At 41.7% G+C, this 24,357-nt stretch overlaps 1 non-coding gene across 1 annotated transcript; it reads left to right on the top strand.

Moving 5' to 3' along the window:
• Window positions 1–20,845: 20,845 nt before the first annotated feature.
• Window positions 20,846–20,977, top strand: LOC120103295 (small nucleolar RNA SNORA17). Its single transcript, XR_015621579.1, has one exon. It is a non-coding gene; the product is annotated as a small nucleolar RNA SNORA17 (small nucleolar RNA).
• The last annotated feature ends 3,380 nt before the right edge of the window (window positions 20,978–24,357 follow it).

Genomic DNA, 24,357 nt, shown 5'->3' with positions numbered 1-24,357 from the left:
GTGGATTAGGTCTTCAGTCTCATTTTGGCAGATGTTGCTGCCTATGCGTGCCAGGGTTCATGGCCTGAATGGTATTTACATCATGGCATCAGTGGTACTAAGGTCTGGGGACCCGTAACACATATCCCTTCCTTCTGATTCTCTTAAGCTGTCCAATCGGAAGTGACATGCTGCCACATGTCACTCAGCCCACCGTTTCCTGCAGAGGTGAAATCTGAAGGCACCAGCACTTTTTCGTGTTCAGTTGGTGATTATCTTCCAAGAAAACTTATAGCCTGTCGAGATTTATCATACAGACCAATTTCAATATGCTTTAATTCCATTTTTTGTGAAGACAAGTAACTGAGGTCCCTGACAACAGGCGTTCTGGTCCCAGTCAGTTTCTGGATTCTAGACTACATCAGATGCTCTCTGGGTCTCCAGCTTACTGATTTTTCTCTTGGCCCCCGGCCCCATATCTCCTTTCTCTCCCCATCTCATGTTCCCTCCCTCCAGCCCCTCTTCCCTCCTTCTCTCTCTCCTGTGCTATATCCTAGAATCTGAAACACACTTCTAAATCACATATCTAAGCATCTTAGCCCTTCCCAATAAATCCACAGTGAACTAAGTCGTCAGTCTGTTACCCCTTTTACTTCCTTCATCAATTTTTCTGAACATTTCTGGATAATTACCCAGGAGAATCCTAATGTCCTCCTGGAGTAGCTACATGATTACAATATAGGAAATGTATAAAGTATTTTTTCTGACATTCTCATACAGTAAAACTGCATTCATATGCTGAATGATTTCTATAGTGATTTTTGTCTCAAGTAAAAATTTTGCTAATCTAGTAAGACAACCTCTCTTTTATTGTCTATAAAGTTTCCCTAGCTAGACTCAATGTTTTGCCTAATATTGACATCTTTTAAACTTTCTCTAGAGTTTACAGGTATAGGTAGGTAGATGCAGACATAGATGTAAAGACTACATGAAACCTCAGAACCTAATACAAAATTACTTTTGTTGTTTAGAATAGCATCAAAAAGTCACTGAAAGAATGAACTTCCTTAATTCCCTTCTTGGTTGTGGTAAACAGTTAATAAGCTAAATACACAAAAGACACAGAGGTTCCAGGGACATTCCTATGAACGTGTTCATCAGAACTAATGGAAATTTTGTTCTAAGTTTTGAGAAATACTATAGAAGATGGCTGAACAAGGAAGTGGCAATTGACTAAAACAAAATCATCTAAGTTGTTCAATTCAATCAAGACTACAATGGTTAGAAGCTCTTGACTAGTCTATTTGGCTGAACTCATTTCCTGAAAATTTTCCAGAATAATAAGCCATGGCTTTCTGCACACTGGAGATGCAGAGAACATAGGAGTGGTTCAGTCAAAGAAATTAGAATCCCTAGAATAAGTGGAGCCAATAATGTAGTCCTAGTTCAAGACTGAAACAGACACTAGAAGGTCTCCAGAGAGACACTAATGTGAGTCTTCCCTGAAAGATTGGAAAAGCAGAAGGTTGGAGTCACAGGTGATGGGAGCAATAGCCAGGCTGGCATTTGCTCAGGAGGAGTGGAGCTGGAGCACAAGACTTCTCTGGCCAACATGCCAGTTTTTCCAACCTTCTGCTCTGATTTCACGTGACCTCAAGTCTCCCTGTATACGTGACTAAAGGTAACCAGTAAATTCCATGTCATAGCCTGAATGCTGGGATTCTTGGAGATTTCTGGGCTGCTTGATTCATTCATTGCATTTAAACTCAGCTTCATTCAAAGCCTCATGGCATGGACAAATTCTAGCCAAGTTCTTTGCCAGAATGAAATGCCATTGGCCTGTAGCTCAGTTCCTGATAGAGTTTCCATTTTAATCTAAAACCTCAGGGGCGTGGTCTCACTGCCCACATCCTTATCAGCATTCTGGTATTCTGTGCACCCAGTAGAACTCCCACCATGTTCTCCTTCTAACAGTCTGTGTCTGTATCTCTAAACTCTTCTAAATTCCTCCTGTAAGCCAACCCAAGGCTACTTTGTGCACACCGTCAGATAGTCACTGCAACAACCTTACATAGGCAACATTTTTTTCTGTTAGACTGCCACTGTGCAAAAAAATTTTTTTTAAAAATCAGTTAAAAAGAGGAATTGTTTAACTTGTGGTTCATGAGCTTTTATTCCAATGCCTGCTGGCTCCATGATCTGGCATTAAACATCATGGCGCCGTATCATGGGGAGGAAGAGTTTCCACACCTCAGCCAACCAAGAAGCAAAGAGAAAGGCAGGGGTGAGGTGTTAAGGACAAGGGACAACTCCCAGGAACAAACCCCTGTGTTCTACATCCTCTAAGTTTTATATCCTAAAATTTCCTCCAATGGCCAAATGAAATCACTCCAGCTAGCAAACAAGCCTTTCACACTTATCCTATAGGGGACACATCATAATCAAGTCATAGTCAAGCTACAATAAATGCACAATTACTCCCCAACTTACAATGGCTCGAATGCACCTTATCCTAATGTAAAGACAATATGCAGCCCGTAAAAATGATCTTTCTATTTTGAACTTGGATCTTCTCTCTGCCTAGCAATATGTGGGTGACGCTTCCCTCATGTTTCTGGGCAGTAGCAGAAAGCTACCACCCCCAGTGAGCAATTTCCTCAGAGAAGGAACAAGGGACACTCCATGGCAAATGTGTTACTGTACTCTGATGCGCTGTAGCCCTGACATGTAGAACACACTCATGACTCATGAGGATATAACCCCATCTTAACTCCAGGAGGATGTGACTAAGTCTTCGCAGCACAAACAGGATTTTATAAGAGAAAGATAATGGGAAGTTTGCTTCTGTTTTGTGATTTATTTTAGCAATAGCATTCTTACAAATTATTGAAAATGGGAGAAATCAATTTCATTGGCTCCATCTTAGCACACTCTCTTAGATTCCCATGATTTTGCAGATTTTTAGAAACTGAGAGCAAATCTAGGAATTGAATTTATCCAAATGTCTCTGTGCTTATTTGGGATTAAACTATATTCTTTGCTTAATGCTCAGGTCACTTGCTTAATCAAAAAAAAATGTGTCATAATGCATCTCCAGGGAGACATCTTTCATCCATTGACATTAGATCTTCCCTAGAGAACAAAGCTGTGCTCAGTTCTCTTTGGAGCAAAGTATTATTTTTGTAACTATGGACCTGATTCAACTGCTTTACATAGCCATACATAGGAAACCGCTTTGCTCAGTATGAGTTAATATTTTCAGAAATCAATTGAAAGTTATAGATGGCATCTAATCAAAGTCACATTTTGAAGGCAATATGGATGGAACTCAGGTCTCTCATTTCTCTTATACATGCTCAGACTTCCAAGAGCAGGGTGGTGAAGGAGCTCTACTGTGAAACACAAGGAAGAGAGCCTGAGAGGAGACGGCAGTTGATTGATCGTGCCACCAGCCCAGAGTTAGAACACTAACTGAACTCTTACAGAGCTTTAAATGTTATTATCTTAGGAGTCTTCCCTTTAAAGTCTCTTAAACATCCCTACTTTACTTTAAAATTTTTCAATAATATGGATACATTCTCCCTGAAGTTATCTAAGTGCTCTTTGAGGCTGTTTATGCTTTTAACCTTCCCACCTTTGTGGTGGATATTTCACTCAAGCCTTTTGAGGTGGGATATGAAGAGACTTTTTGTTCAGGTTTCAGATACATCAGTCACTTCTTATTGGTGTTTTTACATATCATTGTTTCGGTTACCTGAAGTCAAATGTCATATGAAAAATTTAACAGAACGTTCCAGAATAGATTATTTCTAAATTTCAAATTGTGCAATTCCCTGGAGTGGAGTGAAATCTTGCACCACTCTACTCTGTCCTGTCAATATTCTGACAATCATCACTTCCTTCTACATGCCAAGGAGAGGAACATTACAATCACATAAATCTTATGAAAATACATTTCTATAATTTTTAGACATTTCTTTGTGTGTTTGTTTACTTAGGTACCTTATTGCTATACTTATTAATGTATAAATAAAATTTATATTTTATTTATGTATATTGTTAAATAGTATCTGTGGTTTACATCAGATACCAGATCACTGCGTATCTTAAGATACATTTCCTGTGGACAAATGAGGACAACTCTTGGTATTCCAAGGTTCAATTACTATTTACCCTATCCATGCTCCAAGGTTGTTGAAGATCATTTTTTAAAAAGATTATTAATTATATAGAAGTACACTATAGCTGTCTTCAGACACACCAGAAGAGGGCATCAGATCCCATTAGAGATGGTTGTGAGCCACCATGTGGTTGCTGGGAATTGAACTCATAACCTCTGGAAGAGCAGTCGGTGCTCTTAACCACTGAGCCATCTCTCCAGCCGGAAGATCATCATTTTTATCCTACTTGTGCTAAGGACACAAAAAGAAGAGAACAGAGTCCTTTCTTCAATTGAGTTAACTTCTCACTGGAGAGTATACATAATCAATAAATATGTACCATAGAAGCACTAGGATTGAGGTCAATCACAACGACGTAAATAGCACTAGCTTCATTGGCAAGTGCTCTTTACAATACTAAAGGACATCATGGTTAAAATGGCATGTAATTGGCTTTGCTTGACCTGTCATTGTCTCAAAATCCATTATTTTTTTATATAATCTTTGTAAGAACAGCCCAATGAAGCATTGAGCTCAATGGGAATACAGAGCCTCAGCATGTGTCTCTCCTCCATACTTTGCACATAGACTCATCCAGAATCTCCCAGGCATCCTTCCTTGCCTCCCTTGTCTCCATATATCATCAAGTAGAACTATCAATAAAAATGTCATGCACCTTTTCTTAGGAAGCCATGAACAAGCATCTACAAACCCAAGCTAAAATGCCACTGAGATACCAAACAAGCAAGTCCTCTCAAACAAGCTTAAATCAGCAAGTGTGGTAGTGTTACATAAATGAGTGAGCATACATGAATGTTATTTTAAAAGGCATAGTGACACAGAGCCAACTATGTCACCAAAAATCCCATACCAGAAAGGGTAGTGAATCACAAAAGCTATAGTTTTCCAAACAACATTTTAGCATCTTTACTGATAAGAGAAACTTTTCTCCTCAGCAATTGCTTGCTGATTATAGAATCTTGGAGAGAGACCCTACGAGTCCGTAAATTTCAACAGTTTTCTGAGACTTCTAAGTTTCATCTACTTCTTAAACCCTAATGGAACTCCCTTCTAGGGGAGATGTTTTAATTCAGAGGAAATAGCCACACTATAAGAGCTACTCTACTAATAAAACTATACTGTCATGGTACTGGCTTTTCTAATACATTTAGTTGTTTCTCGCCATTGTGAAAAAGTTACTTGAAAAAGTGGCTCGTGGGAGGAAGGTTTTATTTTGGCACACACTTTGAGAATATACAGCCCATAATGGTAGAGAAGACTTAGCAAAGTTCAGGGCAGATCAAGGAGTCATCATAATCTCCCAAAAGGACATCGCTAGGTGGAACCAATTTTTAAGCTACAAAAACCTATGGAGAAAATTTCAAACATTGATCATAATGTCTAGACACAGGCCTAAATTGAATTGCTTTCTCTTCAGCCATTTTTATGATTATATGTATTTTTATCTTTTAAAAGGTTTCATCTATCTATTCAGACATCATTTTGTTTTTAAGAGAACACCTGCAAATACCAGGAACTACTATTCTAGAACATGGCCTCTAAAGTTTCTACAAGGTTAGGGCAGGCACCAGTCTAGTTACTTCCTGACTATGTGACTTTAGAAAGGCATTATAATTAAATTTTTGGTTGTGAGCCTAGCTTTTAATTGACAAGCCTGAAGTGGAAGTTTCTAGTTGTGTTCTGTGATTCAGACACATGTGGTGTTTTGCTGAGGCAAACCCGTGAGAGGACACAAGATGTTTGGAGAGAGTATAAATAGGACTCAACAGACAGTGACAAGGTGCTTGCATAGCTAGCTGTGCAAAGCTTTATTGGTTTTGTGTCATTGAAAGAGACATAGTGGAGAACTCCTGGCATTTTCTGGTCCTGGTCATTCCCAAACCTAGCCTCAGTTGCTAAGCAACTGTTTAAAGGAACAAATCTAAGAACCACTCTTGCTCTTAGAGCTTGAATTTCTAACTAAGCTCTTGCTTGATGCTCATTACCAATACAACTACACTGACTCTCACCTAAGACTTTCCTAAGCTTAAAATCTACGCCCCAGGTTGGACTCTGTCTCTTGGCTTAGACTTTTCAAAACCTATTTTAATAAAGATTCTCAAGTGCTTAGACCTCCCTTCTAGTTCACTGTCCAAAGGTAGCCAAGAAAAAGATGGTAACTAGAACAAGGGGGTGGGGACCTTTTAGGTGTAGTTCTTTGGGAAAATTCTAATCTCTGCTTGTCAGGACACCAGCAGTCCAGTTCAATAGTGTCAAGATACCAAAAGTCCAGTTCAAAAGGGTTATCAAACAAAGCAGCAACGCGATACAATCCAGTAGAAATTGACAGGTCTCCACCAAATCGGCATGATCCAGTAGGAGCAACCAGGACCAGCCAGAATGCCAGGTGGTCTCTGCCATGCCTCTGTCAATGAAGTGAAGATCAGCAAAGTCTCAAGACCAACAAAGCATTGCACACTTTACTATGCACTTCCCCATCATTGTCCAATCAGTCCTATTTAAACTCTCTCCAAACATCATCTGTCTTCTCATGGGTCTAGCCTCAACAAAACACCACACGAGTCTGTATCACAGGACCCAACCATTTCATGAGCCACTACAAGAGGAGACAGACAAAATAAAAGGCCATTTGAGGGGTAGTGTAAAAAGCTAACATAGTAGAAGCTGGTGGGTTGATGTCATTATGCAGTTGAAGGCAGACAAGATACAATGAGACCTGTCATTGGACGAGAAGGAAGGGAGGTGGGAACAGCGGTTTTAGAAGGGAGGGAAAAGCAGGAGAGAAGGAGCCAAAGCAGAGGTGAAAGAACTGGGAGAACATGGGGGCAGATGTTAAGATTCTTCTCTGAGCATAGATACAGGGTTTTTATGAATATTTTTCTGGGATAGGTATGTACAGGATTTTGTGCTGTCTAGATGGGCAAATTATATCTTATCAATTGGATCAGAGGTTATTGTGTGGTGTGTTCTTTCATGTGATGACTTAATTGAGTCCACAGTAAAAGAGCCTCGAGATAGGCAGTCTCTGTATGAAACTGGCGTGGCAGAACCCACCTTGGGAACTAGATGGGTAGGGAGATTGCTGCCAGGCTTAGAGAGTAACCGTTGGCAGTGTGGGATGGGATGGAGCTTAGTGGGTGAGACAATATATTTGAAAGCTTTCTAAATGAAATAACTAAATAATGGAAGAGATATCTCTTGTCACCTAATAAAGGTTCCAGTACCGCATCGTGATATACATCATTGAGATATTGGCCAAAGGGGACCGAAAACTCCCAAACAAGCCACAGGGATGCCAAGACTATATGTTGCCCTTCTCAAGCTGACAATAAGATCCTATTGCTGAAGACACCCACACAACTCTATACACATGGAGATGTTGAGCTGGTGTCCACTTAGCCTCATATATATCATATATCATAGAGCTTACACACTAGCAGTATTGATACAGGAAGGTATTCTGTATACCACCAAAGCAGAAACATAAACACCGACCTAGTCACAAATCCTCTGATTTACAACAATGTCCTGCCTGCAAAATATCCTAGTGTAATGGTAGCATATTGTGGAGAGAAAAAACCAATATCTGATTTGATTTAAGGCCACTCCATTAGATGGAATCCATACCTGACACTGCTTTGGTGACTAAGAATCTTTGACTAGATAGCCCAGGGACCTAGAGTAAAGCCAAATATTACTGTTCTAAAAAACAATGTAACAATAAAATGACCCCTACTGACATTCTGTTATACTCATAGATCAGTGCCTTGCTCAGCCATCATCCGAAAAGCTTCCTTCTATAGTAGATGGGAACAAATACAGAGACCCACAGCCAGGCTCTATGCAGTGAGTGAGAGACCTTAGAATGCTCAGTCCTAAATGATGTCTCTATTAAATCATTCTCCTCGAGGCTCAGGGAAACCTACAAAGGCCAAAAGAATAAAAAAAATGAGGGGAAGGCAGATAAGAGCCAGAAGATATGAGGACACCAAGGAAAAGAGACCTTCTAATGAACAAAGTCAACACAGTATGAACTCACAGAGACTGAGGTAGCATGTACAAGGCCGGCATGGCTATGTACCAGATGGGCTCCTAGAGCTAAAGGAGAAGTACACACATACCCTATCCCCAACCCAGAAGTAATCTCCAGTTGATAGCCACATGCAAATGAAAATTTAGTTTTCTCAAAGGCAATCTTACTGGGGAAACAAACCACTCTTAAGGATAAGCTGCGTTTCCAGTAGTAGATGCCATCAAAAAATGGGCTCAATGGCACTTTTGGGAGTTCTTTGTTTAATACTTCTGTGACTTTCCTTTAAAATTTTTTCATATTATTTGTATATTCATTGTATTTATATTTTTTCTTATCTCTGTTTTTTATTGGGTAGTTTTATTTACATTTTAAATATTATCCCCTTTCCCAGTTCCCCCTCCAAAAACCTGCTATCCCATCTCCCCTCCCCCTGCTTCTATGAGGGTACTCCCTAGCCACTTACCCACTCCCCCCCCCACCTCCCAGCCCTGACATTCTCCTACACTGGGGCATCAAGCCATCATAGGACCAAGGACCTCTCTTACCATTGATGCTTTACAAGGCCATCCTCTGCTACATATGCAGATGAAGCCATGGGTCTATTCCTGTGTTCTCTTGAGATGGTGGTATAGTCCCTGGGAGCTCTTGGAGGTCTGGTTGGTTGATATTGTTGTTCTTCTTTCTTATCTCTTTTTACTCTGCAGGTCTTTTTTGTATATGTTATGACCTCTAATTTAGTGTTTTGATGGTATCCCTGAGTGTGCCAATGAAGTAGTCTCTGCATTTTGTGGTTTCTTTCGGGCTCTTTTCTTTCTGTTTGTTTCGTTCTTTTCCAATGTGTTAGTTTTTGTTTTATCTTATATTTTATATAACCTCTTGAAAGTCTGTTTGCTTTCTAATAAGAGACAGAAGTAGGGTCTATCCAGATAGGAGGGAAGGTGGAGAGGAATTGGGAAAGGAAACCACAATCAAGATATACAATATGAGAAAAAAATGTATTTTCAATAAAGGTGGGGAAAAAGAAAGAAAAGCCATTACCCTACCTGCAATTGCAACTCCCAACAATCATTTTTCAAGCAAGAGCATTTCATACTAGAATATCTGAAAGAGGATAAAAATTAACATTTTCAGTATCTTATTGTATTGTATGCAATCCAAATACAATAGATTTTTTAATTAAATAAAAAAGAAAGCCGAGCTGGGTATGGTGCACATTCCTTTAATCCCAGCACTCAGGAGACAAAGGCAGATAGATCTCTGTGATTTTGAGTCCATCCTGGTCTATAAAGCCTAGAGCAACCAGTGCTACACAGAGAAACCCAAAAATAAATAGACAAACAAATGAAGCAAAATCATTATATAATCCTACCACATTGACACAACTGAAGACATTTTATGACTTTTCTTGTATTCAAAGAAAAACTCTTCTTATTTCTGCAACGTTACAGCTCTCTGTTAACTTTCCTAGCATTAACGTTGACTCCCAGAGACTTAGGGATGACACAACATACAATAATCATTGGTTAGTCTAATCCCCAACACTATTAATGATACTCCATCATTCCTGTAGACAGGAGCCTAGCATTAAATGTCCTCTGAGGGATTCCACCTAACAGCCAATGGAAAGAGATGCAGAGACTCACAGCCAAATACTTGATGGAGCTCAGGAAGTCTTTGGAAGATTTGGGAGAAAAATTGAGGAACCTAAAGAGGACAGGGACTCCACAGAAAGACCAACAGAGTCAACTAACCTGGTTCTTTGGGGGCTCCCAGAGACTGAACTACCAATCAAAGAGTGAGTACAGGCTGGACCTAGATGTCCTTGCATATATATAGCAGATGATCGGCTTTGTCTTCACGCTGGTTCCCCGTGAATTGGAGCAGGGGCTATTCCTGGTCCTACCTGCCTGCCTGTTGATTCTGCATCCCTAAAATGGACAGCCTTGTATGGCCTCAATGGCAGAGGTTGTTCCAAGTCTCCCAACAACTGAATGTGTGAGGTGGGAGACTGGGGGGTAAAGGATGTGGCCAGGGAACCTCTAGGTTCCTGCCCTGAGTTCTTTGGATGATGAACTATGAAACTGAAACCAACTCGTTTCTCCTCTAGCTGCTTTTGATCATGATATTTTGATCACAACAATAAAAACTAAGACAACCATCATCTATGAGGTAGAATGAGGAGGATCAGAAGTTCAAGGTCATCTTCACCTGTGTAACAAGTGTCTGTCTGGGCTACAGCAGACACTATCTAAACAAACTAAAACAAAACCAGCAAGAAGAATCCCAACCTGGTTTGCAGCAATATTCCTCCCAGAATTCTTTCCAAGTCTCTTCTCTTCTTCCTCACTTTTCTCCCTTTTTCCTTACTTCAGAAACAGAATATCACTGTGTTGACCATTTTGGTCTCAAATTCTTGGACTCAAGTAAATGTGTGCCTCAGCTTCTCAAGTACGTGAGACCATAGATAGAAGGCATTGTGTTCTGCTCTTACTGTATGTCTTATTCTTAGTAAGATGCATATACCATCTTGAGTGGCAAACTAACTAATTCAACAGATAAACCTAGTCTACTGTCGCCCTTTTCAATCATGATTATATCATCTAGTATATGTTATAAATAATCAGCATTTTTCTATAATTATAGAAATGTTAATATACAATATGCCATCAAAGACCTTTCTCAAGTTTAACAATTATCTATTAGTTCATATCTTTTCACTTTATTTTTTTTTTAATTTTTTATTAACTTGAGTATTTCTTATATACATTTCGAGTGTTATTCCCTTTCCCGGTTTCCGGGCAAACATCCCCCTCCCCCCTCCCCTTCCTTATGGGTGTTCCCCTCCCAACCCTCCCACCATTGCCGCCCTCCCCCCATAGACTAGTTCACTGGGGGTTCAGTCTTAGCAGGACCCAGGGCTTCCCCTTCCACTGGTGCTCTTACTAGGATATTCATTGCTACCTATGGGGTCAGAGTCCAGGGTCAGTCCATGTATAGTCTTTAGGTAGTGGTTTATTCCCTGGAAGCTCTGGTTGCTTGGCATTGTTGTACTTTTGGGGTCTCGAGCCCCTTCAAGCTCTTCCAGTTCTTTCTCTGATTCCTTCAATAGGGGACCTATTCTCAGTTCAGTGGTTTGCTGCTGGCATTCGCCTCTGTATTTGCTGTATTCTGGCTGTGTCTCTCAGGAGCGATCTACATCCGGCTCCTGTCGGTCTGCACTTCTTTGCTTCATCCATCTAGTCCAATTGGGTGGCTGTATATGTATGGGCCAAATGTGGGGCAGGCTCTGAATGGGTGTTCCTTCAGTCTCTGTTTTAATCTTTGCCTCTCCCTTCCCTGCCAAGGGTATTCTTTTTCCTCATTTAAAGAAGGAGTGAAGCATTCACATTTTGATCATCCGTCTTGAGTTTCGTTTGTTCTAGGGATCTAGGGTAATTCAAGCATTTGGGCTAATAAAAGAAACCTTTATACTGGGGGTACCATGCAGCCCGAGGGACAGAAAAAGCCTCAGACAACCCTGTCAGATGACACATGATACTGGCAGGGTTCAGCACTCCTGACATGATCCCAGACACCCAGAGGCCCTGGGGACCATAAGGATGAACAAGTGAGTAGTGGACAGACGGAAGAGACTGGGAGGCAGAAGGACATGAGGACAGTGAAGACAGGCAGAGCTGAAGACTCAAGAGTACTGAGGAGTAGCCTGATGTGAGTAGCTGGAGATGCCACCTAAAGCCATAGTGAGGCCCTAGCACGTGCTGCCTCCAAGGGTCATGTCTGGATCCTTATCCCGGAATCAGCACACAGTCTGCTACCCCTAAAGGCCAGCTGAACATTCCTGGACTAGGCTGCTGCCTGGGGCCATATTGATATCTAAGGGCTATGCAGAGCTGGCCTCATCCCTTGCCTGGCCATAATGGGAGACCTGGACCCACAGATATTAAGTGCAGAATAGCCAGCCCTGCATAGTAGGGCTGGCTGTGGTTGTGGGGAAAGGAGAAGGGGATAAGCCAACCAGAAAGGGAATGAGCATTGAAGAGATGGCCCTGCAAGTCATAGCTCTATGCAGTGGTGTGAATGAGGGAAGTGATACCCTCCCCTGGCCCCTTGCCACCTGCAGCCCTGGGATCATGAGAGTAGGAAAGCTGCCCCTGCCCTTACTAACTGTGGCACCTGGAGAGCAGGCCCTTCATCTTGCCTGGGCAGCCCAGTAGAGCTGGCTCTAGTTATAGGGATGGTGAATGATCCAGCTCCAGGGACATGAGAGCACGAGACCTGGCCCAGACCCTTACCTAATGCACCACTCGAAGAGCGGGCCCTGAACTTCATCTTGGCAGCACAATAGAGCTGGCCCTGATGTCATGGGTGTGTGGTGAGCTGCTCCAAGGGCTTGAGAATAGGAGGACTCGTTCTGTCCCTTACCAACTGAAGCACTGAGTGAGCTAGTTGGTGCAGTGCTGGAGAGCTCACCATGGTGGCGTGGGTGTGTGGGAGATGGTGGGCTGACCAGCGCAGCTACCACCCAGGCCCAGATCCAGGGCTTTGAGTTGGCTCACCCCAACATCTGCCCCATCTATGAACTGCTGGAGCATGTGAAGGAGCCAGACCCGCAGATCCAAACCTGTAGGATCTCCATGACGTGGAGCAACAACATGATTTCTGAGAGGAGTCCCAGTCAGGATCCAGTACTGATAGTGTAGCAGAAGCCAGAGGCCTTGAAGCAGACCAATGGCTCATTGCAACAAACATTCGCATGTAAAAATGTGTGGACAAGAGGGTATATACTGTGGGACTCAGTAGGATATACTGCAACTTCCACAACGAGATTTTTTTTCTTTTGGGGGGTGGTTGCAAGGGCAAAGAGCAGATACAAAAGAACAGGGAGGTGAATGGGATTGGGGTGCATGATGTGAAACAAAGAATCAATAAACAGTTAAAAAAAACTTTGTACTCTAAATTTACCATTTTTATGTCATTTTGGTATATGTATTTTACATGTTTGTTAAATAATGGTTTCTACATTCTTTTCTATAGAATCAACATTGTGTACTCTAGTTCACAGCTTCGAGAAACCACCTGACGTTCTTCTTACACTTTCAGATTGCAGCCATGTTTTATGCTCTAGTATTCAGTTGTGTCAGCACTATTTCCCAGAGGTCACCCTAAGTAAATTCACAACAGCCGAGGAATTTCTCTCAGCAGCCTGTTGCTACAGGGCACATTAGTTAGGGATAGCTAAATTTTCTACGAACTGAGCCTCAGCATATATAATGGCTCACATATCGCAAGCTTATTTCTTGCCCACACAATACTGTCCCGAGATAGAGTGAACAGTGGAAAAGAATGGAAAGGAAGCTCTCACCTTATCGTGCAGAGACACAGAAGCATAAAGTTCTCAGAGTGTTGCACATAGTAGGTATTATGAGCCAGACCTAGACCAGACCTCACCTGTACTTCATGAGTTAAACCTCAGTCTTTTGAATACACACCCTATAACACAGGCTAAGGAATGCCATCCTACCATAGGGACAAACAGATATAGTTTGGTGAACAGACAGCCTGCCTCCAATTATAAATCTTGCTAACTACTTTTTAAAAAATATACATTATCTGGCCTCTTTTGTGTGGCACAAATAAAAGGTATATGAAGGCTGGCTAGAGCCCAGAATCATCCAGTTTGAAGCATTTTACTATATACATGCTGTGTCAGTATCTGTGCTAGAAAGCCAGTCTCTGGAGTATTGAAATATGGACTCGTTCAAAATGATCACTTGATTGCTTTGGAACACAGGTTTATGTATGCATTTATTAATTATTTTATTTTATTTTTTGGCTTTTCAGTATCCTTGTGTGGAAAACCAGCATGTACAGTTGGCCTTTGGTGCCCCGTGGGGCTTAGTTCCAGAGGCCCTCACAGGTACCAAAGTCTGGAGATTCTCAACTGTTTTACATAAAACAGCATAAGATTTGCATATAACCTATTCACATCCTCCTATGCACTTTAAATCATCTCTAGATTAACCATAATACCCTCTGCCATGGAAATGCTGTGTAAATATTGTTTGTATTGTTTGCCTAGGAAGGGCAATAAAAAATGCTATGCAAGGGTTCTATAGGAATCCTTCCATTTGCAAACATTGTCAGTCTTCAGTTTGTAACACAGTATATGCAGAGCCCTTAAATAAGGAGGGTCAACTGAATTGAAACTGCACCTCCTTTCTCTTAGGTGACCCTAAAAGACCCTATAATAGTTGTCACGCCTCATTTTGCCCCATGATGACTTTCTTGGAACAACCTAAGGTCAGTCACCTTTGCTCCTTTGCGGCTACTGGAGGCAGTGAGATAGAATCCTAAGAAGCAAAGTTGACAACCAGGCTGGTCCTATCTGGTGGTTTCTAGGGCTCTCTTCTTCATCTGTCTCTTCCTCTTAGCTGTGAATCAGTGTTTACACACTCTGAATCCATCATGTTTGGAAAATACCAACAAGGAAAAAAAGATTGTTTGTGGAGCAAAAATAATTGCTAAAGGCAAGTTTTTGTCTCTGGTTACTTAAAGCCATCTCCTTCTAACAGACTCTTTAACAAATGAATGGGCAACTTGGCTGGGAGTTTTGTTTGATTTATTTATTAGTTTTTTGTTTGTTTTATACACAGCAGAGTTCTCAAAGCTTGAGCCAGACAGATCACAATGGTATACACAATATCAAAATTGTTGGAAATGCTGATGGACGAAATAGAGGCATTTTGAAAGCCCATGATACTATCAATATGTCTACTAATTTTCCTAAGGTTGAGGAAGAAAATAAATCTTGACAAAAACATAAATAATTATGTACAGTATAGTTTCAGCAATGCTGTCTAAAACAAACCATTCCAACTATGTTTTATCTCATTAGAGTGGCTACAACAAAATGTCATAAGCTTTGGTTAGGAGACACTTAGAAGCAACAAAAATATACTTCTCACCACTCTGGAGGCTAAAACTCTGAGATCAAGAAAGCAGTCGACTTGTGGCTGGTAAGCATCCATTTTCTGTTTAATGGATATACCTTTCCATGGGTCTAAATATAGTAGGAGGATCTGACAATTCTCTTAGACAAATGCTGTTAGAGCATCAATCCCATTTACAAAGGTTCTGCCCTGTGATGTAACCAGTGCCAAGGGCCCTGCCTCCTGACTCTGCCACAGTGGTGACTGTGATCAACATACAAATTCAGGGAGCACAAACATTGACAACATACCAGTAAAAGGAATAACCAGCTAGACATGCATAAGGATCGTTGACGGTTTTCTTCATACACGCAGTTTATCTTAAGGAAACAATAGGCTAGGCATGGAAAGCATCAGTTTAGTTCATTTGTTTAATGACCTTGTACATAATAGGAAATTTCGGAAACCCTTGACTGTTCTTCAAGAAGACACTAGTGAAATGAACTGTAGTAAACATGTACGAAGAAGCATCTTAATCACTTCAAAATGGATTCAAATTTATATAGTCTGGAACTTAAAGACATTAGCCAGTTACAGGAAATGATAAAAAGGAGGTTAATTAAACATAATATAATACCAATTAGGGAAGCTATGCTTATAATGGTACTAAAATATCCAAAAGGGCACTTACAGAATTGTGTAGCAGAGTAACTAGACAGGATTCTAAGGATTGTCAGAGTTATCATTTTAGCATCATCATTACACGCCTCCGAATCATTATCATCATCATTTGGGCAATCGCACCATGCATCAGACACTTAACTAGGCAATTTCCAAATCAGACCTCATTAGGCCCCTATGACAACTCCGTGTTAGATATCATTATGCAGACTTCAAACACTGAAGAAGTAAAGCACAGAGATGGAAGTTGGCCAGAGGCTCCATTAATGGACCATTGAGGTAGACTCAGGCTATTCCACCTAACCCAGAAGCTTCTACTCCCCCAAAACAGCTTCACTATGCAAAAATTAAATAATAATAATAATAATAATAATAGTAATAATAATAATAATAAAAACATTGCTGAGCCTCACTATAGCAAGGCATAGACTAAGCAGGTAGTATATAGTGAGATTTCTCAAGCAGACTTCTTCAACAATAATAGTTACCAGCCTGCTTATTGCTTGCCGGACCCTGAGCTTTGCTTTGACTGTCATGATTAACAACATTTGAGTGTCATAGGACTGTGTGAGAGGTATAATTATTACCCCACTTTACAAAAAGGGAAAAACTCCTGAGGCCCAAAGCAGAGCAGTCTCAAGGTTATGCAGTCTCAGGATTTTAAGAGTTTAGCTGCTCACACAGGTTCTGCAGTATCATTTTTACAAAAACAACAACAACAAAAAGAACCAGTGAATTGTCATGAGAAGTTCAAGAGACACGATGACTTAAAGACACAAGCTTGTCAGCTTTCTGACAGTAAGGAATATTTACTGGTGGTTTCCACAGCTACTCAAAGTGCATGAGGAACAAGCCATTCACTAAATGTCTGCTGAATGAATAAAGGAGGATATTGAAGGAGTGTTATGCTTCTTCCTAGGGAGACATGAACAAACATCTACTCAACCCAACATGGGGAACCAACCATGGACAAAAGTAGCAACTGCGCCATAGTCCACTGGTAATCCAGTCAGTTTACTGTCATTCACAAGGAGTGTAGTGAGGCTTCATAGATAACATGTCAGAACCATTACTGAAAAGAGGACTCACAAAAGCTGTGTTCTTGTACCCTCTGTGAAGTTTTCAGGTAGCGGAAAATAACATCTCTTTTTCTCCCAGTCTTTTCTCTCTCTTCTTTTCTTTCTCTCTTTCTCTTTTCTTTTATTGTTCTGAGACTTTGGGGAGGAGGCTTGTGAATCTTGATAATTTTCAGCTTTTTCAGACTTAGGTGGTTTACTTCTTGAGTCTCAGAGAGGGGCATGTGGCTGAAGATGCTATAGAAGATAATGTTGGGAAAGTTAAGGTTGGAGTCAAGTGATAAAGACCTTTGAATGGCAGACAAAGGACTGTGAGTTTCATTAGCAAACAAAAAGATATACTTTAGGAAATTTTTAACAGAAGGATAGTAAACAGGTAGGCATTAATCAACACTAGTAAGATGAAATGAACGTGAGAACAGAGGATCAATTAGGTATTAGCTTGAGGACCAAGAAGTGAGAAGAAAAGAAGACAGAAGCTATCAAGAGTATAGACTTACTAAAAGCTCTCCTTGAATCCACTGCAAGTAGATCATGGTGTTTTATTAAACATGGCTGTGAATTCTTTGGCAGGCCTGCCTCTGGGACAATAGGATTATTGTCCTTCTTCTTGAACACGAACAGGCTAGGTCTAAGCCTGTTTCAACTAACCAACTAAAGCAGAAGGGCAGGATGTGGCTTTCAAAGCTACATACTAGAAGTTCAGGTATTTTCTACCTTTCTAGGGACATGTTCAAGGTATGATTACCCTAAAATCTTGTTGCTAAAATTCCTTTCCTGGGACAGATGCCAAGCAACATCTACCCATCCTCCTGAGAGCCCAAAGACAAATTGAGGCAAGCTTCTACCAAAGGTGTATGTACCCCTCCCTCAATTGGCCCCATCCAAAAAGCCTTACATACCTGTAATCAGGGCTTCCCTGTGGCCAAATAGATCGAGCTCGTGCTCCTGGTTTCACACACACACCCTTGCCAGGAAGTAGGGAGTGGCTGAATACTCAGGAAAGAACCCTGTGCTCTGTGCTATGTTCCCATGCCAGATGTGAACCATTAACCAACCTAACTGGGATGACTTTTTGAAAAGCAAGCACAGCAAACTGGAGATGGTGGGCTGCTTGGCTCAGGGAACAGTTATGCACAGCAGACCCCTGTTATAGAGAGAGCTCTGGTATAAACCCACAGCCACCTTCATAACTGAACCCAGCCTTTTACCCTCCCTACCAATATAGGAGAATTGAGTTGAGCATCCCTCAGCCCTCCAAACCAGCTCATTTGGTGACTCTGTCTTCCAAGACTAATAGAAATAGAAACTTTGCTCAGCTAAGCCTTGCATGAATTCCTGACAAAATAACATGAGCTGTGTTTAAATTGCTTTAATTAAGCTTTGAGAGTAATTTGTTACATACATAGTTTTCAGAGAACAGAACAATTTTGAGAATTCAAGAGAGCATTAATTATGCCCCCAAAAAGAGCCTGATGAGACATGCTTCTCCTGTCTATTAGGTTTCTAAGATTCGGTTCATTAGCATAACACCAACATCCAACTCGGCATCAGCAAACCTTTACTGAATCAGTAAATCTGATCTGCTTCCTTTTCTTTTTCTTTCTAAAGACATTTTATTTTTTATTCAGAGAGAAAGAGAGGGAGTGAGAGAGAGGGAGGTGGGCATGCACCTGCCATAGTGTGTGGGGTGTGTGTGTGTGAGGAAGGAGGGAGGGAGAGAGAAAGAGAGAGAGAGAGAGAATCACTTCTGTGAAACTGGTTCCTATCTTTACCTGGGGACCCCTAGGTATCCAGGAAAGGAAGCAAACTGTGAAGAGATGAGAATAAAAACTTGGTTCAGATTGACTTCATCAACCTGGATAAAGATTTCTAAAGAGTCTGATGGCAGGCAGTTTATTTCCAACAAATTTAAACACAGTATAGTTAGGGGGAAAACATTTCCTTGTATAACACATTCTGTGGTGCATAAGGAAACATGATTGCATCAAAACCCAACACAGGGAATATGTCATTTCTGCCAAGAGGATGAGTTCTGAGACAGGGTACCTGTATTAGCTTAAGCACATAGAGAAGGATCTGATGTGGTCTTGGTCATATAGATAGCATAGAGGTCATTAGGGCTATTAGCTACCTCTGGTTCTAGTTGTGGGAGCTTGGGGGACCCTCTAGCTATGCTTATAATGTAAAGATCATTTAGACTACTAGATATCTCTGGTCCTGGTTGTGGGAGCTTGGGGAGCGCCTGGTTATAAAGGTCATTTTGATTACTGGCTACCTCTGGCCCTGGTTGTAGAAGTTTGATATAGCCTCGACCAACAGCTAATCCAGATCACCAGGCTATAAATCATTTCCGATTCCCAGCTTTCTGGGAAAATGGGTTATATAGCTTTGAAAGAAAAATCCTGGGTGCAGAGAACCATGCAGTTGGCTTGGCCTAGCTGCCTTGAAAGGCATGCAACACAGGTTTTTCAGGTTAGTCTCCATTGCTCCAAGGCACAATGTACCTTCCAGTTCCTGAGAGACTCATGCCTTCCCTCAGGCAGTGAAGCACTCACTCTACCTGTCTTTGTATGTTCCCTCCGATATCAAGGAAGCATGGAAACTCAGCAGGACTGTTGGTCTTAGACATTAATCTTCTGTACCCTGTATAGCTTGCAAACATCCTTGTGTACTGGCAGCCACAACTGCATTTGTCCTGGAAATTCCTATCATATTCTATTTCTGACAAAAAGTCTGACTGCTCTCAGTAAAAACGTCACAGTCTCAATCTATGGTCCCCACAACAAAACATGGTTTGTTTTCTCATGGCCATATCTGGTGACCTTTGCAACGTATGGCTTCTCTGAAGATCTGTGGGCAGAAGATCTTCATGCTGTGGTCCAATAAGTGGGTTGCAGGAATCAAATGTTGGATCATCAGGCTTGTCCAGAAATACCTCTAACTACATCTGGCTTGTTTCTTTCTTATTAATATGCACCTGCTCTAAAGTTAACATTTTTTTCTTAATACAAAAGAATGAATTTAGGGCCTCATACATGCTAAGCAAGAAATCTTCCCTAAAACTACTTTCTAAATCCAGACTCTGAATTTTTGGTTTGTGTGTGCATGTGCGTGTACATGTGTGTGCGTGTACATGTGTGTGTATGTGTGTGTGTGTGTGTGTGTGTGTGTGTGTGTGTGTGTGTGTGTGGTGTATATGTAACGAATGTCTGTGAGTTCAAGTGAGGGTCAAATCTGGGTACAGACATGTGCAAGTCATCAGGTATTCTCTTGTTCTTTGCCTTTTTCCCTTGAGAAAGATTTCTTGTTGAGTCCTAAGCTCATTGTTTCAGATAAGCAGTGAATTTTCCCCTCAGGTCCTCATGCTTACACAGTGCTACCACCCAGCTCTAATCTGATAAGTCTTAAGCATGCATCCTGATGGGAGTCTTAAATACAGTCAGACTCATCAGTTGCTGCCTAGGTCAGGTGTGGGACATTCACTGCATTTATCCTGTCTCATTCCCAGGCTGTCCTGCTCAAGGGCAGCGTTCTCTTTAATCCCTAACGTGTGTATTAGCTTCATCTGTTGATGATCGTCATGAAAATGGAATCCCACAAGAGAATTCATTTAAATTGTGCCTTTGAAACTCATCCATGCTAATACATGAAGCATTGTTTCTTCTTTTTCATTTCTGTGTACACTGCCATTACATGAAGGCATTACAATTTAGCCATTCCACACTTGAAGATTTTGAACAATCCATCCTAGAAATATTATACAAGTAGCTCATATGAACATTTTTGTGTGTGGTAATTGCTTTATCGGCTGATGTCTTAATATGATGCTGGTGTGGTTGTTGTTATTGTTTGTTTTTCTTTTGTTTTGCCTTAGTGCACCTCTTATTTGTTTATTTTTTATTTAAGAAATCTTTAGCTCTTTAGGAATAGTAGCCTACCCAATTCTGTAAAGAATGTTTTTAACCTCCCCCAAGAGGCATTGCAGTTGTGGCTGCTGTGTCACATGTGTATCTCTAGGTGGAAGAGGGGTGAGAGGCTATGTCTATGCTAAGTGTTCTTACCTGTGAACATCTGAATGATTAATAGCCTAACATTCCATGAATAAAATCAAGCTTAAAGGGTTTCCAACAAGAAACTAGCCTAAGATGACTGCCAGTCTGGTGCCAGGCAGGCCCAGATTGGCTCCCAGGACAGGGAGCAAGTTGGAGAGTAGGAGAACCCCGCTTGGGATTGTGGGCCCAGTAGGATTGAGGCCAAGACTGAAAATTCTTACAAAGGGCCATTTGGGTGGCCTAAAATAACCGCTAGACTGGCACCGCCATGAGGCCCAGACAGAGAGTTAACCTGAGACGACCCCAATTCAGCACTGCTCAGGTCTAGGGAACAGACCATGCCCAGGATGACTCATACTCCATGCCAAAATGCATGAGTGGAGCATAACACTTCTGAGACAACTCGTGAGATGACCCCAGAAACTGAGAGACTCCAGGCACCTCTAAGAGCAAGAAAGTGGTAAGAAATGGAAGAGAATGAGAAACAGACAGATGTGGGTTCGATGAAGAAAGGCAGCACTGGAGTCTAGAGGGTAGTGAGAAACTTCATTTGAGTAGCCAGTAATGCCTCTTGGGACCATGGTAGGTTTCTGGCCTGTACCACGATGCCACCAGAGGCCATGTCTAGGGCTGTGGCTCTGCATTAGCAAGGGACTGCTACCTCCAAAGGCCAGTTGGACATTGCTGATCTGAACTGCTGCTATGGGACGTGTTGGTATCTAAGGGCTAAGTAGAACTGGCCCTACCCTTCACTAGTGCATCATGGGTGAGCTGGCCCTGAAGGCATGAGAGCAAGAGAGCTAACCATTCAAACCCCCATCGAGCTTCAGTACTCAGGAGAGTGGCCCTGAGCATTGTAGGATTTCAGGTGAGTCAGTCCCAATGATACGAGTGGAAGAGCTGGCCCTGCCACTCAGCCCCATATGAAAAAGTTACCCTTCTCCCCCATAGCTCCTTCACCCCCTGTGAGGGGGCAGGATAACTGGCCCTGGGGTCATGTGAGCAGTAGGCTATACCCCTCATCACCTGCAGCACTCTAGAGAGCAGGCCCTGCACCTCCTCACCTGGCAGCACAGTAGAGATGGCTTAGATGTGGAGATCTCAGGTGAGCTGCCCCTGAGGTTGTGAGTGTGGGAGAGCCAGCTGTGCCTCTTATCTGCTGTGCAGTGAGGTCATGGAGGAAGAGATCCCTTCCTCTCCCCTCCCTTTTACCCTCACCATTACAGCAGACGAATTGATCACTAGAGAGCTAACCCTGCCTCTTGTCTACTGGATGGAGGTGCAGACAAGGGAGAGATGTCCTCCTGGCCCTCCCTTGTTCCTTGTCATCTATGTCAGGCAGGAGAGTTGGCTCATGGATTATAAGAGTGAGAGAATGAGCCACATTCCTTTCCAGTTGCAACACTAAGGAGAACGGCCCCTGTGCCTTGTCTGAGGAGTAGGATAGAGCTGGCCCTGGTTGTGGGGTTGACCAGGTGAGCCTACCCCAAGAGTGTGAGAGTGGGAGAGCCTGGAGGCTGATCACTCAGCTACCACCCAGAACCAGACCTATTGAATTGGCCCACCCCAACATCTACCCCATCTATGACTGCTGGAGTACATGAAGGGGCTCATTCCTAACAGATCCAAAACTCTAGAATGGAGTGGACTGACTTATCAGACCTAAAGCTGATCCCTCATGCAGAACAGACCATTGAATTCACTCATTTATTTTTTTATACAAATCTGTTCAGGAATTAAAGCAAATTAATTGGGAGAGAAGTCCTAACACAAGAGCAACATTTGCCCAACCTCAACACCCTAATGTAGTCAACAAATATTTCCTGAACTTTAATATAGATTGGGAAGGGTCCTTGGCACTGAGAAACCAGCATTGCCCACACAGGCCACATGTTTATGGTTAGTAGAAAGTAAGAGTAACACAGACAAGGAATATTTCAAAAAAAAGAAAAAGAAAGAAAGAAAGAAGGAAAGAAAGAAGGGAAGAAAGAAAGGAAGAAAGGAAGGAAGGAAGGAAGGAAGGAAGGAAGGAAGGAAGGAAGGAAGGGGGAAAGGCACCATAAGTCCCTAGGAATGTTTCCGTTGCTTTGAATTTACAATAAAGAAAATGCATATAGCATCCCGGTATATATGAACAAACAGTTCAATATTCTTTCTAATTAAAGCCATCTACCATCTGACTACCTGAACATAAGTGAGCCCCATGTACCCCAGATCCTTACAATGTTATTCAGAGTTCTGCCCATGCTTCTGTTGGCACCTCTAATTGTACGCTGACCATCAGTGAACTTGATAGACATGTCCAATTGCACTCACCTTACGTTTCCAGTTAAGAGCAGACCAAATCAATATGTCCTGTATGAATGCCTAAGCCAAAGCCACAGTGTCTTGTTTAAATGTACATGTTATGATCCTTCCCAGAGCTGTGAAGAAAACACTGGTGCATTCTGTCGGTAATGCCTCTGCCCCTCTGAGAACATTACTGCTAATTAATCATAATCCACAGATTCATTTCTACTCATAAGGAAGGGAACCCTGGTCGAGCTGTTATCTGAGGTTTGCCAAAAGGTTTGTCTCAAGATTCCTGCCCTCTTTAGCCCACGAAAGTGTGTGAAAGGGCCAATTAGTGTGTCCCAAGACAATAATTCTAAAAATCGTATGTCTGTCACATAAAAATGGTGTGTCATTCAAAGGAGAAGAGAGATCTTTAATATGAGCAGCTTAATAACAGAAAACCAAGACACCAGTCCTAGCAGTTTAAACTTGTATTATCATTCATTATCATTTTAAACTATCCAGTTTCCAACAGGGACATATGCAAAACCTGACTGTTCAGAGTAGTCCAAAACAGTCACCATGGTAAATGCTGCTCTGAAGGAGAGTGTGCCTCAGACTCCCCAGTCTAACCCTTCAAGTGCTATATACCTACAGAAAAGATTAGTTCACCTAAATTTTCCTTTAGTCACTGGGTGAAGAATATTCTATCCTGCATTGTGCTGAAGTAAGTTCCAGACCCATCTGACTCTGTGGGTGCTGTGATCTATTCATAATGTCTGCCAGAGAGTGGGCAAGATAAATCTGCCATATTTGTATGTTACAATGAAACTTCAAATTACATGAACTTTGAGGTCAAAAAGTTGGAAACTTGTAGATTGAGGTCATTATGCAGGCAGACAAGATAAAATGAGGCCTGTCATTGGACGAGAAGGAAGGATGGATAGGAACAAAGTTTGAGAAGCAGAAGAGAGAGAACTAGGGCAAGAATAGGAGCTGGGAGAATATGGGGGCAGATATTAAGATTCTTCTCTATGCAGAGATACAGGTTGTTATGACTACTTTTAAGGGATGGGTGTGTACAGGATTTGGTGCTGTCCAGATGGGCAAATTATATCTTATCAATCGGATCAGAGGTTATTGTGTGGT

Source organism: Rattus norvegicus, chromosome 5, assembly GCF_021556685.1.
Source record: "Rattus norvegicus strain SHRSP/BbbUtx chromosome 5, alternate assembly SHRSP_T2T, whole genome shotgun sequence".
Lineage (NCBI taxonomy): Eukaryota > Metazoa > Chordata > Mammalia > Rodentia > Muridae > Rattus > Rattus norvegicus.
The sequence above is the reverse complement of the archived record's forward strand: the minus strand, read 5'-3'. Positions and strand labels throughout refer to the sequence as shown.